Source organism: Amphibalanus amphitrite, unplaced genomic scaffold (assembly GCF_019059575.1).
Source record: "Amphibalanus amphitrite isolate SeventyFive unplaced genomic scaffold, NRLGWU_Aamphi_draft 000364F_arrow, whole genome shotgun sequence".
Taxonomy (NCBI): domain Eukaryota; kingdom Metazoa; phylum Arthropoda; class Thecostraca; order Balanomorpha; family Balanidae; genus Amphibalanus; species Amphibalanus amphitrite.
This window is the reverse complement of record NW_024881858.1, coordinates 116,667-131,811: the sequence shown is the minus strand read 5'-3', so window position 1 is coordinate 131,811 and position 15,145 is coordinate 116,667. Positions and strand designations below refer to the sequence as shown.

The following is a 15,145-nucleotide window of genomic DNA, read 5'->3' as shown; positions in this document are numbered from 1 at the left end:
CTGACTCGCCTATAACAAAAATCATGGCCTCAAACTAACACCGGCCAAATTGCCCCACACCCCCGGCCAAATAACCCTGCTAGTGGGGCAATTTGGCCGCTTTGCAGACCTTTGTAATGCGTCACAATTTCAATATAAGTAGTTACTCTATCATTTCAAGTTTACTGTCCAAGAAAGTAAAATGTATGCCACACCTGTTAGCGTTGAGAAAATGCAGAAATGTGTCGTCGATTTTTAGTTACATCGTTTTCTAAAAAAAAGCGGCCAAATTACCCCACTCTTCCCTAATGTGAAACAGTGAAACACATTAGTCTACCAATGTGAAATGGCAACTGATCAGTGCTAGCAAATTCCAATACCATGAGGATAATTGTCTTACAAAGAAAGCTAATGTGCAAGTTTCAATAATCAGCTGTTACAAGACGAGACCTTTGTGAACGAAGCAAAACAGCAGATAGAGAAAATAGTAAAAGAGAACGAAAGCCCGGATACCTCCCAGATTATCCTCTTGCAAACGGTACTTTGCGTCCTCAGAGGTTGGATCATTCAGTACGCTTCCTTGAAAAAGAAGAAGACAGAGAAACGATTGAAAGACATTGAAAGCAAGCTGAACATGCTGCAGGAAATAAATAGCGCGAGCGAATTGCGAACACAGTTAATAGAGGAAAGAGATGGTTTGATCTCAGAAGAAACAAAGAAAAACATGTTCAATTGTAGGGTGAGATGGAGACAATACGCAGAGAGAGGGACCAAATATTTTCATGGGCTGGTATTCATTGAGTGGCATCAAATGTTTAGAACTGAAAATCTCTAATCCAGGGAATAAGTCTAGTGACATTAAAGCAATGCTAGAAGAAAGTGCGCTATTTTTTGAACAGCTTTATTCGGAAAATAGAAACATTTCTAGAAAGGTAGAGGAAACAAATCTTGGGAGTTTGTTAATAGATGCGCCACTTCTGGATGATGAACAAAGGCAGGCTTGTGAAGGGCGATTCACTGAGATTGAAGTGACAAAAGCATTGTTTGCCATGAAAACATCTACAAGCCCTGGTCCGGATGGTTTTACAGTGCCATTTTATCAAACGTTTTGGGGAGAGTTGAAAGGCATCATTCTTGGAGCAGTGTCAGAGTTCTTTGATAAAGGTGAGATACCGGCAAGAATTAAAGAGAGTGTTACGATACTTATTCCCAAAAAGGGAAAGGATTCTTCTCTGCTCGAGTCTCTGCGACCTATCAGCTTGTTAAATGTTCTTTTCAAAATATTGACAAAAACACTTGCCAACAGAATTGAGTTAGTAATTAAATCCCTGATCAATGAGGATCAAACAGGGTGTTTGAAAGGCCGTCATATAAGTGAGAACATAAGACTCATTTTAGACATTATAAAAAGTTCAGCAGAGTTGAACAAGCCAGGCCTACTTCTTTTCTGCGATTGGAAGAAAGCCTATGATTCTATTAAAGGTAGTGTGCCACCTTTGAAAGATTTCCCATTTTATTTTTTTCTAGGATAAGAAGCTTCTGTTTTTACCTAATATTGCAAAAAAATCAAAAATGGGCCTGGAATAGTGCCTTTTTCGCCTAAAAGTTTATCGGTTTTTCGATATGTATAACAACTGTAGTGGGCTGATCTGCAAACAGGCGTCGGCAACAATCGCGAATGCGGCGCACATGTGACAATAAGCAAAGGTCATTATAGAGTTACGACGTACGGGAATGAGTTAACAGCTGTCTAATCGTAGACAACACAATGTCGAGCCTTAAACTGTAAGCCTGAATTGGTATTGTTTCTTTTATTTGGCTGTCGAACATTATTTATGGTTTGAAATATGATTTTATGTAAAATAATTGATATGAAAAAGCCGTCTCTTAAGTTATGACCCCAATTCACCACACGCAAGTGGCAGAAATGACAATGATCAGCTGACGCATTTTTCTTGGCCGAAGTCAGAGCGCGCGGCCCGACGCACCACCACCGCACCACAAAGTATGAGCGGAAGCCGCGCCCAAAGCCAGGGCCCCGGTAATGTGAGGTAGCCGAGTCGGGGCAGCGTGCGCTGACCCAAGCCGGGGCCGCAGCTTTGGGCGCGGTCTACCGCATCCCCGCGGGCAGCCCCGGGCTATCACATGACACCGGGAGGACGCGCGGCCCCGGCTTGGGTCAGCGCACGCTGCCCCGACTCGGCTACCTCACGTTACCGGGGCCCTGGCTTTGGGCGCGGTCTACCGCACCACCTAACAGGCGTGTTCGAAACCGCAGGAGATGATGATGAACGGGTTTATCGAAACTTGATTGGATGAGCATATCGGTAATAGCGATTTCAGTGTGTGCATTTATTGTTCATAGTGGTGTGAAATGTGGTTGGGGTACGACCGACAACCCGTCGGGGCGAATTTCGCACTGGGGTACTCAAAATTTGAAGAATTTAAGACGTTTCCATGAGTTTTGAAGGTATGGATAAGTTCTAAAAATCCGGTTCTCCTTATCTGGGCCATTAACTCCATACGGTCCAGGAAAGCTGGCACACTACCTTTAACTGGCGTTACATGAAAGGTATCGTGAAAGAATTTGGATTCGGTCCAACAGTTCAGAAGTGGTTAGATATTATATACGATGAAACTGGTAGATGCACGGTACAAGCGCGTGTTCATGTAAACGGCCATCTGTCCAGGGAATATACCATAAATGTCGGGCTGAGACAGGGCTGTCCGCTTAGTTGCTACTTGTTTTTGTTGGCAATAGAACCATTATCTCATCTTATTAGGAGAAGTCAGAACATCAAGGGGGTTTCCTTTGGAGATACAGAAGTCAAAATCAGTTCATATGCGGATGACACCACGTTAGTGTTGGATGGGTCAGATGAATCGTTAAATGCGAGCATTCGGTGCATTCAAAGCTTTGGAACGATAACTGGTCTCAAGTTGAATAATGAAAAAACGCACGCTATGTGGATTGGAGAGTACAGACACCGTGAAGACAAGGTAGGCGAAGAATTTGGAATATCGTGGGATAAGGCGCCTGTTGAATATCTGGGTGTAAAGATAAGTACAGAAAGTGACAGCTTAGAAGTTAGAACAATTGAACCAAGATTACTTTACTACTCAGGTTGGTTCACTAGGGAAATAAAGGCGCCGTAGCTACGTCACGGATTTGGTAGCAATCTGGTAGCAATTTTTGCAGACATCAATGGCGCACGTGTTGTTTGATCGTCGCCAATACTATTTTACTGCACTATTTTGTTATTTCACTGCAATGTATTGTACATTACATTTGAAAATTAAAATAAAGAAATATTCGTAACCCAGCAAGTCAGTTATTCTTTGAGGCAGCACTCTGTCAGCATTGAGCCTTCAGAATGTGTCATTTGATAGACTTTCCCACATTTTCTACTATTGTGGAAAACTTTCTTAGCCATCAAAAATGTATGCACATATCAATAATTAGAACTTCATTTTCAAAGTTTTATAGAAATAAGATTTCACATTACCTTATCATAAGGCTACCTGTCCATTTCGTCCAACCAATTAAATATTCATCCAGCAGAAGGCAGGTACCTCTGAGAAGGTACTGATATCTCTTATCTACACCAATATTACAGGAAAATGACAGAGACTGAGAAGCTATTAAAACTTCAGCGTATGAAAGGGATGTTATGGCTTATGCACATTGAAAAACATCAGATAATGCTTTTGAACCATCTCATTCACCAGCACACATCAATCCGGCTCCTGGCTTCTGTCAAGGAAACATTCCAAAATAATGCATTATTTTATTTCATTGACCACCTTGCAAAAGACAAACAGCAAACACATCACCACCAAAAACAAAAAGAGTGAACAGGTAGGTACTAGCTGATCTAGCCGTGCTGTGTCATGTGCCTTTGAAAAATTTGAGCAGTCAGGGTTGAATAAACACCCCAAATTTAGCCATTCATGCATGAACAAGTGCAAATTCTGGTCGAGCATTTTAATAAAAATGAAACTAACAGCATTGTACTAGTAGGTTACAATTATAAAAAAGACAATTACAAAAAAAAACAGCAGAGCTTACTCTACAAGGCATAACCATTAATTTTAAAACTGACATCCAAATTCGCATCTTCGAAGTTTAACCCACCTACCAGCCACCTGCACATTTCTGCGCACATGTGCTGCGCAGTGTACACAGTCACTACACATTACACAATTTTGAGAATTAAAATAGTTTTAAACAATCAAGCAAGTCAGGACTGGTATGCAGATTCACAAGTTCTCTCAACATCTTCAATTACCAACAATCAAGAGCACCTTGTGATATCAGTAACTCCGCAGATCCATCTTCTGTTTCCCATTTTCAGTTTTCAATTGAAATATAAGTTCCATCTGGGAGACACATATTGCATCATTATGTTTAACCCTATTAGTGGCAGGCTCCTGGCTACCCCCTATTAGTGGCAGGGGGGGGCTGTTTACGACCCCCCCTTGATATCTCGAGATCTAACGGGCCGATTTTCAAAATTCAAACGGCATTCGATTTCGCTCAACGTGATCTACATTTCTAAAAAATAAAAATTAAAAAATGTCAATAGGGGGGGTAGAGGGGGGTAAAAACGGGCAAATTGCAGATACATTTTAGACTGTTTATCACGGCCAGGTTTCTGAACCAATCTTAACGCAACTTTTGCCGATCGATAGAGAATGAATCAGGAATTCACATGGATCCTAAAAATATGCATTTTCAAAAATCATAGGCGGATACAGATCATTGAGATTGGCGGTACACAAAAAGTATAGTAAAAAAGGTTTTTGTTGGTACTGTTTCTAAAAAGGGTGGTAATGGTCTTGTTATGTTATAATTTTCTTATGAGAGAACGACTAAAATTGTATTGGTAATGCATAGGCGGTGTCAGGGCACCTATGTTGGGAGGTAAAACATAACCCCCCTTTTTGGACGCCTGGATCCGCCTATTATAGCAAAAACGTGTCAAAAGAGGATGCACAATAACTGTATATGTTATCACATGATACCTTTTATTCACTGTTCGTAAAACTGGTGCAGCATCGTGATCTTCGCCCAAATGACTCGCTTCACGAATAGGACCCCCCAATTCCCAGTGCTCTGGAGCCGCCCCTGGTAAAGTTATGAACTTGAAATTTTCAGGGAATGTGCCCAATTTAGTTTTAGGAAAAGTCAGAAAATTTCAGCATCGTAGCTTCAGCGGTTTCGGAGATATTCCCGAAAAACCTGAGGGGTGGATAAAAACAACCCCCCCCTGCCACTAATAGGGTTAAACAATTATTATGCTTGAACTTTTGGTTTTTCATGTGAACTTCACTTCAAAAGTTGACTCAATTTTTAAAGTTGATATAATTTGTATAATGCTACGATCACGGCGCACTAAATCACAGATAACTCGAAAATAACCAAGCAAAAGCCACATTCTTCAGCAAACTATGCGAGCTATCTGATCCATGCTGCGTTGAAATAATTGAAAATCGCCAAAATCAGTCAAAATATGACAATTAAATTAATATAAACTTGACAAAACTCTGATTTGTGAGGCAATGCGCAACAGAAATGCGAGGGAATATGGTAGTAATCTGGTAGCAATTATGAAGGATTTCCCTTGTCGCTGATTGAAAAACACTTGGAACAAATTTTTCAACGCAGAGGAAATCCTTCATTATGAGTTGCAGGGACCATTTGATTGGCCCATTTTAGATAAATATAGGCCGAATGTTTCGATTTCAACCCCATTTATCGTAATGAGAAGAATCCATTGGCTTAGTGGTACGTCTTTTGAACACATGTAGGCCTTAGATTTCTCCTTAGCCCGCCTGAAACACACCATGCTTTGCATGCATTTCTATGGGTGAAGGAAAATTCATGCGCCGTGATGACGTCACGGTAAAGGAATTCTGAAGCTCGTGAACGGGGGCTGAATTGAACTACCCCGATAAAATACGTAAATTAGAAGCAAGACTTTCACCGTGGTTTGGCCGTGGACTAACGCCGTTCGGTAAAATATAGGGTGAAGTCGTATAAGAGTACGCACTTAGTGGATTTCTTGCTCTCATTTGTTTAATATTTGAAAGAAAGAAATCGCAAATAGGGAATATTAAAGTTCATTGAATTAACCATCAACCCATGGGGCAACGATCCTTCAGCGTAAATGGAAGTGGTCAAAAACTGACATTTTCTGAACCGCTGCAGTTGCGTACTCTTACCATATGGGGTGTGTAAGAGTACGCACGCCAGGCGGGTGGAGTACGCAAGCATATGAACACACACCTATGCAGCTTGTACTGTCCAAATGCTTAACTTCAAACTCAGAAGGCATTTAAGTTAATTCTAGTATCCAAAAAAAAAACATAAAATAGATCTTTCAAGTCTATAAATCAGGAAATAATCATGTCGTGTGTTTCTTAAAAAAATGCACAATCAAAAGAGAGAATAACTCGTATTTGGAAGAATTTCGGGTACGCATCTGCATCACAGTGCTCCATTGATGATATACCTACAAAACAAACTTCATTGAGCGATAGATTAATAATTTTATATTTCTGCATATTCGATTTAATGTATAATTCTGCGTACTCTTACCCTCCTGAACAGTGCGTCCTCTTACCGTACATGCAATTCGCGCACAAAACAACCCCGAAACGTTGTGCAAAACTTCGCAAGCAGAATATTGCACTGCACAGTATTTCCCTAGATAACCTCACAAGTTTCCCACAACAATCACGGAAATGTACCTTATCTCAACTGCCAAGTATCAAAATTATTGTACCTTACCATAATAATATCATAACGCTCGAAAATAATATTCATCGCCTTAAACTCAACAGCGTCGCCGCTCAACGCCCACGTTCCGTTGGTGACAAGCACGCACTGGCGGCTTCATGTCACTTCATGAACTCGACAAACCCGCGTTGCTAAGCAACCGAAACAGCTGATGCGTACTCTTATCGCCCGCGTACTGTTACCCGCCTTTACCCTACCTACTGAAATCAGAAGCATTGTCGCAACTAATTCACTTGATGTCGGTTCTGGCAAAACCCAGACCAGAGCTGATAAAGAAAATAGAAACCATCATGTTTCAATTTATATGGAATAAAAAGAGAGACAGGATAAAACGATCGGTAATGAAAAACAAGTATGATTATGGTGGGCTAAACGTACCAGACGTATCTCTGCAGGCAGACAGTCTTAAAATTCCATGGATCAAAAGGTTACTGAATCATGATCACAAAAGTAAATGGAAAGAAGTAATGAGACACAAGTTGTTCATTAACCATCATTTGTCAGTTTTTCACTGTATGGAAACATCATCTAGCATGAAGAATCATCTCAATAGCGACTTTTGGTCGGAATGTTATGATGCCTGGAAGGTGATTGAGAAAGATAAATGCTCAATTGTGACAGGAAGTGATATTTTTAGGAATAAGTTTGTGGCATAATCATATGCTTGGATTGGAAACAAAAGAGCACGTTAACAAAAAGGCCCTCATAAAAATCGGGATCGCAAAGATAGAAGGTTTGTATTGCGTTTCAGAACGATCACTGATGAGCGGCATTGCACTACAGAGAAATTACAACTTCGGATCATTTTTGACATGGGAAACTTTGCTAAGCGTAATGCCGAGACAATGGAAGGAAATACTTAGAGGGACAAACCATTGAGAAGCGTTCAGCCAGAGCAATTTAGTGTGTTAGAAGAGAAATGTCGTACTTCGAAATGGAGCTATGATATTCTTGTGACTCAGACACAGGAAGCATTGCCGGATAAAGCACAACGGAAATGGGAAAGACAGCTCGGACAGATGTGTAAATCATCCTGGAAAGACGTTTATGGTCTAGTGCACAGAATGACGGATGACTTTAAGCTAAGGTGGCTTCAATTTCGCATTATCCATCGAATACTTCCAACAAATAGACTATTAAGGCTGTATGGGGTAAAGGACTCTGATGCGTGTGTGCATTGTAAAGCACAGGGAGAGACTTTGGCTCACATTTTTTGGGACTGTCCCCGAGCAAAAACATTTTGGTTGTGCCTCAGAGATAGGCTAGGAATAATAGGATATTTCACTTTGAAAAGCATGATAACAGGGCTGTGGCATAGACAAACCGACAGCATCGATGTCGAGGCTATTCAAACGTGTATTATGCATGGAAAGCTATTTATATGGCAAAGTAGGAACCTGGGCACGGAACCAAGTTTAAACAGATTTAAGGTATACCTGAAAAAATATTTCAGCGTAGAGAAATATATAGCAGCGAAAACAGGGAGAGAACTTGTTGTCCAGCAAATATCGCTGCCGATCATCGATGTACTTTAATGTTTTGTGGTGCTGTGTAAAGCCCGGTGTGCCAAGAGGAGGCATGGAGAAGAAGTTGCTTATGTGGCGATGCATATGTTTGTTTGTTTGGTTGCAGTGTGTGTGTGTTCATGTGTTGAGCAGGGTATGATTGTACTTTTTGCGAATATAAAAAACCTCACCTGAAAAAAGAGTAGAATCATTACATAAAAAACACCCCCCCCCCCAGCAGGGCGCGGGTTAAGCGCGAAACCTTCTGACACTCAACCAACACAGATTACTTAAACCTTTGGGCACCATCATGTAGCTCATTCTTTTTACTACGCTTTGAGACCAAGAAAAGACACCTGCGTGTGGTATTTAACCCCCCAAAACGGGTTTGGCATACCCTTACAAAAGGGCGTTTTGCCCCATACCCTGGGTAATACGCCCACACCCATGTGCAAAGCGCCCCCACCCCATCCATCAACAAAAAATGATGAACATGGCAGAACTTGACGTCGTTCTGACGTCATTTGTGGTCAACCTATCATAGCCTTTGGAATAAAATTGTGTCGCAATGTGTAAAATGGATGCCCTTAAAGTCTTGAAAGTTTGGTGACGATATCTGCAGTTGTTTAGGATATATTAGCAAAAAAGGACGGGGAGAGGCCTTTTCGGCCCCGACCTACAGGGCGCTACCCTGCACTCTCACCACCGTGCAAAACGCCCCCTTTCAGAAAACTGGGGGCGTCTTGCCCCATGCATCGAGTAGGCGTCTTTCCCCATCCACTCCATTTCCGGTCAACAAAATATTGACAAAAAACGCGCCACTAACGCCGCAGCATAATACATTCAACAGAATGACAATAAAACGCAGTTTTGAGTGATGTGCACAATAGCAAGTTTTGTGATATAAAGAGGGCATCAAAATATTAGGAATCTTCTGTAAAAACAACAAAAACAACACCCAAAACCAACATCAGCACCTACCCACGCTGCTCCTCAAGACGCAGAACCGGAAATAGAGGCCTACGTAAACAAGCAGCTGACTGTTCTGAAAGACAGGATAAAACACCTATCCGTCGATAAGAAATACGATTTTTTTAGGGGAGGCGTTTAACCCAGGGGTGCGTTTTCCCCACAGTTACCCTACAATGTTTACATTTTCAGGGAGGTGTCCGAGCAACTCATTTCTACTCACTCAGACAAAGGTATTTGATGAAATGGCACCAAAGATTCAGGATTTGTTTAATGATGTCTAAAGTTGTCAAAAATAACAAAAAATTGTCATGTCTTACAATATTTCGCGAAAAAAAAAACTGGGTTGAAATGACTGAGGGTAGAGCTGCGTCACTTTCGTATCAAACACACTCACCGGTTTTGTACGCTGATAGCGCGGCAACGCCACACTTCCACCTCATAAATTTAATTTTGTTGGGTGAATAAGATGTTAGGTACCATTAATTTGGTACCATTTAAGGACCATTCCATCGAAAAACACCGTCGGGAAAAAATTATTACCGAGGGGGTACACCGCGCCACGGACATCGCTAGATCGCGGCCGTAAATCGCCGTAGCAAAATTGCAATAAATGCGTTGTATTTGGCACATCTTTCCATAGTGGGATTGAATAATTGAATATTTCTTATCTCAGATATGCCGAAAAAATATTCTGAACATTTAATGAGTACGATAAAACAGGAGTAAAAACAGATGAATGCACTTGCCCATTCCTCGGTGACCTCGACTATTCATGTCCTAACTACCAAAGTCCAATTTCCATAGGCGTAGGAACAGGGGGGCCAGGTGGGCAAGTGCCCACCCACTTTTCGAGGTGGGGGGGGGGCCAACCATGTGTTTTGGCCCACCCACTTTTTACTCGAGGCTCCTCTTCTCGATTTGAGAGGACGTCGTCACCTTCCAGAATAAACAAACTCGGTAAAAATAAGTTCCACGAATCCCCACGCACGGACTCCAAGGGGCCGTGATGGATCCAAGGAGGCCCTCTGTTCATACTTGTCAGTCGAAGCCCCTGAGACTGATGGCCTGAAAGGCCCTAGTGGATCTGAGGAGGCCCCAATATCGACATTGGTCTGGGGAGGCCCCTGACACTGGCGGTCTGGGAGGCCCCTCTATCCACACTAGTCAGAGGTCTGAGACTGGTGGTCTGGGAGACCCCTCCATCCACACTAGTCAGAATAAATTTAGGCCCCTGACACTGGCGGTCTAGCCGAGGCCCCCTACCCTCACTAGTCAGAGGAGGCCCCTCTATCCTCAATAGTCATAAGAGGCCCCTGAGACTGATGGTCTGGGAGGCCTATCCATCTACACAGTAGTCAGAGGAGGCCCCTGAGACTGATGACCTGAGAGGCCCTTATAATCACACCAGGCAGAAGAGGCCCATGATACTGATGGACTGAGAGGCCCTTCTATTTATACTGGCCACAGGAGACCCCCAAAACTTTCGGTCTGGGAGGTCCCTCAATCCGGCACCAGTCAGAAGAGTCCCCTGAGACTGATGGCCTGGGAAGCCCTTATATTCACACTAGGCAGAGGAGGCCCCTGAGACTGATGGTATGAGAGGCCCTCATATTCACACCAGTCAGAAGAGGCCCCCGAGGCTGATGGCTGTGAGGCCCTTCTGTTCATATAACTGGCCACTGGAGGCCCCTGAAACCGGTGGTCTGGGAGGACCCTCTATCCAGACTAGTCAGAAGAGGCCCCTGAGACCGATGGTCTGAGAGGCTCTTATATTCATACTGGCCACACGAGGCCCCTGAGACTGATAGTCAGAGAGGTCCACTCCTAATGAATCTGAGGGGGCCCTCTATCCACATTTACACTTTTCTAGGGAGGCCCCCCGAGACTGATGGTCTGAGAGGCCCTTTTATTTATACTGTCCACAGGAGCCCCCTGAGATTAATGGTCTGAGAGGCTCTTCTATTTATACTAACCAGAGGAGGCCCCTAGGATTGATGGTCTAACAGGCCCTTCTATTTAAACTAGCCAGAGGAGGCCCATGAGACTGATGGTCTGAGAGGCCCTTCTACTCAAACTAGGCAGATGAGGCCCCTGAGAATGATAGTCCGAAGAGCCATGCGGCGGCAACTGGCAGTGGCCATATTTCGGCTCGGTAGGGCCCCACAGAGCTCATGAGAGCACCTCAAAAGCTCCTAAGTAGACACGCTTATCCCCACGTGCCACGCCGGCTTCTGAAGGCTCCTTATAGGCATCTAAGCCGGCCTCTAACGGCTCCACCCGCCTGTGATGGCTCCACACCAGTGTTTATGAGCGCCACACAGCGGCGCCTTTGAGGGTCATACTAGTGTCTCTTAGGGCCCTATATCGGTGGCTCTGGGGGCCCCACACCGGCGCCTCTGTGGGCCACCACACCTGTGCATCTCAAGGCTCTATAGGTACATCTGAAGGACCCACACCGACACATCTGAGGGCCCCAGACCAGTTTCTTGGAGCTCGGAAGGCCCCACACCGGTGACTCTGAGGACTCACCGGCTCTTGAGAGCACCATGTTGATGTCTAACGGCTCCACAAGGCCACTGAAGGCACCACACAAGCTCTCACTGAGCTCTTATGTCCATGTACCGGCCTCTGAGGGATTTAAGCCAGCGCATTCATAGCTCCACACCAGCAATTGTAAGGGCTTCACACTGAAGTATCTGAGGGTTCCACACCGGTGTCTCTAAGGGCCACATACCGGCATCTCTGAGGGCCCATACCGGCATCTCTGAGGGCCCCATACCGGCGTCTCCGAGGGTCCACATCTGGCGGGCACCCATCAGCGACTGAAGGTCCCACACTGTCGACTCCGAGAGCCCCATCTGCGTCTGGGAGCACCATGCCGTCTCTAAGAACCACAGCGGCTCCTCCGTACGAAAGATGGGCGTCTCCATGCCAAAGGGGAGCGGTTCTGAGACAGTATGGCACCTACGTGCAATAGAGGGGCGCCTATGAAGCCCATAGGGGCGCCTCACTGCGAAAGAGGGGCGCCTCTGAGGCCTACATATATGGGCGTCCACATGCAATAGAGGTCTGCAAATTGCAATTGACCAATGCCATGGGGGTGCATTCATAAGAAACAGGGGCGCCGGCATGGCAAAGAGAGGTGCCTTCAAGTGTCCATAAAAGAGAGACGCCTATGATAAGCGCACATTGTATGCGACAATAGGGCGACTGTGGGACATATAGGGATGTCTCTGATGACTATACATAGGGCGCTTATATGCCAAAGAGGGCGCCTATGAAGCTAATGGGGGCACCTGGGAAACGAGGAAGACATTTGTGTAAGGGTTTTCAGGGGTCATGCGCCGTTTGCGGCAAATACATTCTAAAAAAAAATGGGAGGGGGAATAAGTTTTAAAAATGGTGCGGACTTTCTGCACTGTTCGCTTAAGCGGTTACGCCCCTGGGTACATCTGCCCGATCTCAGAAGCTAGATTTGGAGGTCATAATTGAAAGCAGCCAGCAGGACGAGGCAAAAGTTGGAGGCCCCCTGGAAAAGGAGGCCCCTTGACAGGGTGGCCCACCCACTTTTCCTACATGCCGGGGTATGTCTTAAGCACAGCACGAGCCGGGCAGTAAAACTATGACCAAGAAACTGTCGGTGTCAAAATGCCATGTTATTTGATAGGCCGGGCAGGAAACAAAAGTTTACTGCCCGAGTTTACTGCCCAGGGCAATGACCTCTAAACTACAGTTTATCGCATTAGTCCAGAGGTATAATTGACAGGGAATGTAGGTATAATTGACATCATTATTGCATGATATTTGCCGCGTAAAATTAGAAAACTAACATTTTTTGGTAAATATCTGCTCTGCTTATCAAGGGTTTTGAAATATTTTGTATTGGTTACAAAGCCGAAATTATGGTAAGATATAGGTACGCCTATTAATCGAAATCCGTTATCGCTTGTTGTTTTATCTTCGTTTGATATGTCCACTGATACCTTGGGCCTAAGTTAATGCGTTTTTATTTGGCAGTTGTAGTCCTTTCCTCGAAACAAACATGTAAAATATGGAAAATATAATGTATTTAACGAACGTTTAGCCATAGGGCATATCAACAAAGTACGATTACATAAATGAAGCAAAGATTCTTGCAAGAGCACTGGGAAAATTCACGTTTAATCACTAGGAATATCATACCTTCTTCTTGTTCTTATGTCGTGGCAAATCATTCAAGTATTATGTTCCTTGGATATCTAATTGTTGTGCCATTCTGAGTTGATATTTTCAGACACGATTCTTTTTGAAGTGAGGTATTTTGATGCATTTTCTTCTATAAATTTCCTTTAAGGCTTTATCCACAGCAGTAGCGCAATCACTGTTAGGAAAATATGGACAAAACAATTGTATAAAAGTGTCACCCAAACCTGTCGAAACTAACCTAGCTATGAGGCATGTAGGAAAAATCTTACTGACCTCAGCCGTACGAAATTATTTGGAAACTCGGCTTGCAAAATTTGACTCCGGCCCTCGTGCTTCGCACTCGGGCCTACGTCAATTTTGCAAACCTCGTTTCCAAATAATTTCGTCGGCCCGGTCAGTAATATATGTATATTCATGACGTTCCTACGCCCGTGCCAATTTCAAATGTGCCGGTCCATTCGCAATCTGTAGAATCGAGCTTCGTCTGTACCTCAGTAAAAAATCTCACCGATATGAGCATTTCTTCGGCCGATATGGAGGGTTTTAATGTGGACATGTCGGAAATATAATCTAAATATTGATTATCACTCCTTATATGGTCATCGCTCCGCCCATTTTCGTGACGTCATAATCTGAAATTAGATTAATCTTATTTTAGATTGCCTCCCTGCAGTTTGCCCGACTGCTATGGGCTGGTAGGAAATGTAGGTACGCTTGCTGACGCCTTTGTTTGTCCACAGGTCTGCACCATCGAGCTATGGCCGCACGCTGGTTGTGCTGGAACGCGACGCCAACGAGCTCGACCTCTAACCGCGGCGCCGCCGCTGAGCAGTCGCTGTGTCGCGGTGGCATGCTGCACAGAGTGACTAACGGCACCGGATTGGCAGGCGTAATACATGAGCAGGCAGTGGCTATCGTGACTGCCGCCACTGGCACCGTCACCCCGGTAGTCGAATTCCGAGGCCCAGAGGACGGACGAGGCCAATAAAGTCGCCGCACCACTGTTCAATATCTTCCGCTGTTGGAGCGCTCAGCCGCGTGATGTGGTTCCTGACACTGGCCCAGCGGCAGGCTATGCTGAGCGACCAGAGTACCGCGCCGGTGGCACTAAATTTAAAATATAGCGTAATCCATCGGATGTGGTGCGATCATCTGTCACGCCGTGAACCGTCTGCCAACCCTCTTTTTGCACGGTTCGTCGGAAGGTCATCTCAGGCTCAAAAGAAACGATATATACCATTCGAAATCTGACGGTGAGCTGAATCCAAAAATGATCCAAATCGATCGATGGCCTTTTTTTTTGTAAATTGCGTTTTTGTAAAAACTTAATAATTTTTATTCAAAGGGCTGTCCCAGACATTCTTGAAAACATAAACATGTATTTTTGAGTTCCAGTGAAAGCTGAACACCAAAAGAGCAATATTTAGCGAAGCAATATTTCCAAACATTAATATGCGTCTCCCACAGCCGACAATAAGGCGCAATCACACCGCTCAGTATCACGATGGACCAAAGTCGGCCACACAGAAGCGTGAAATGACCCTTATCGACTCGCAGACCCGGCGCTCTCGGCACGATAGCAAATTTACAAACTGTATACACGTCTTCGGAGACCGAGCCGTGACGTCATGCCAATGGGCGGAGTGAAAGGCTGTAGCGGCGCTTGGCAGGTGACGTCAAGTGCAGGGGCGGAGCGGAAGAC

General features: G+C 44.4%; 1 long non-coding RNA gene across 1 annotated transcript; it reads left to right on the top strand.

Moving 5' to 3' along the window:
• The first annotated feature begins 9,444 nt into the window (after positions 1-9,444).
• Positions 9,445-14,447, top strand: LOC122389605. The gene is made up of 2 exons (XR_006258005.1): positions 9,445-9,488; positions 14,184-14,447. It is a non-coding gene; the product is annotated as an uncharacterized LOC122389605 (long non-coding RNA).
• Positions 14,448-15,145: the final 698 nt, after the last annotated feature.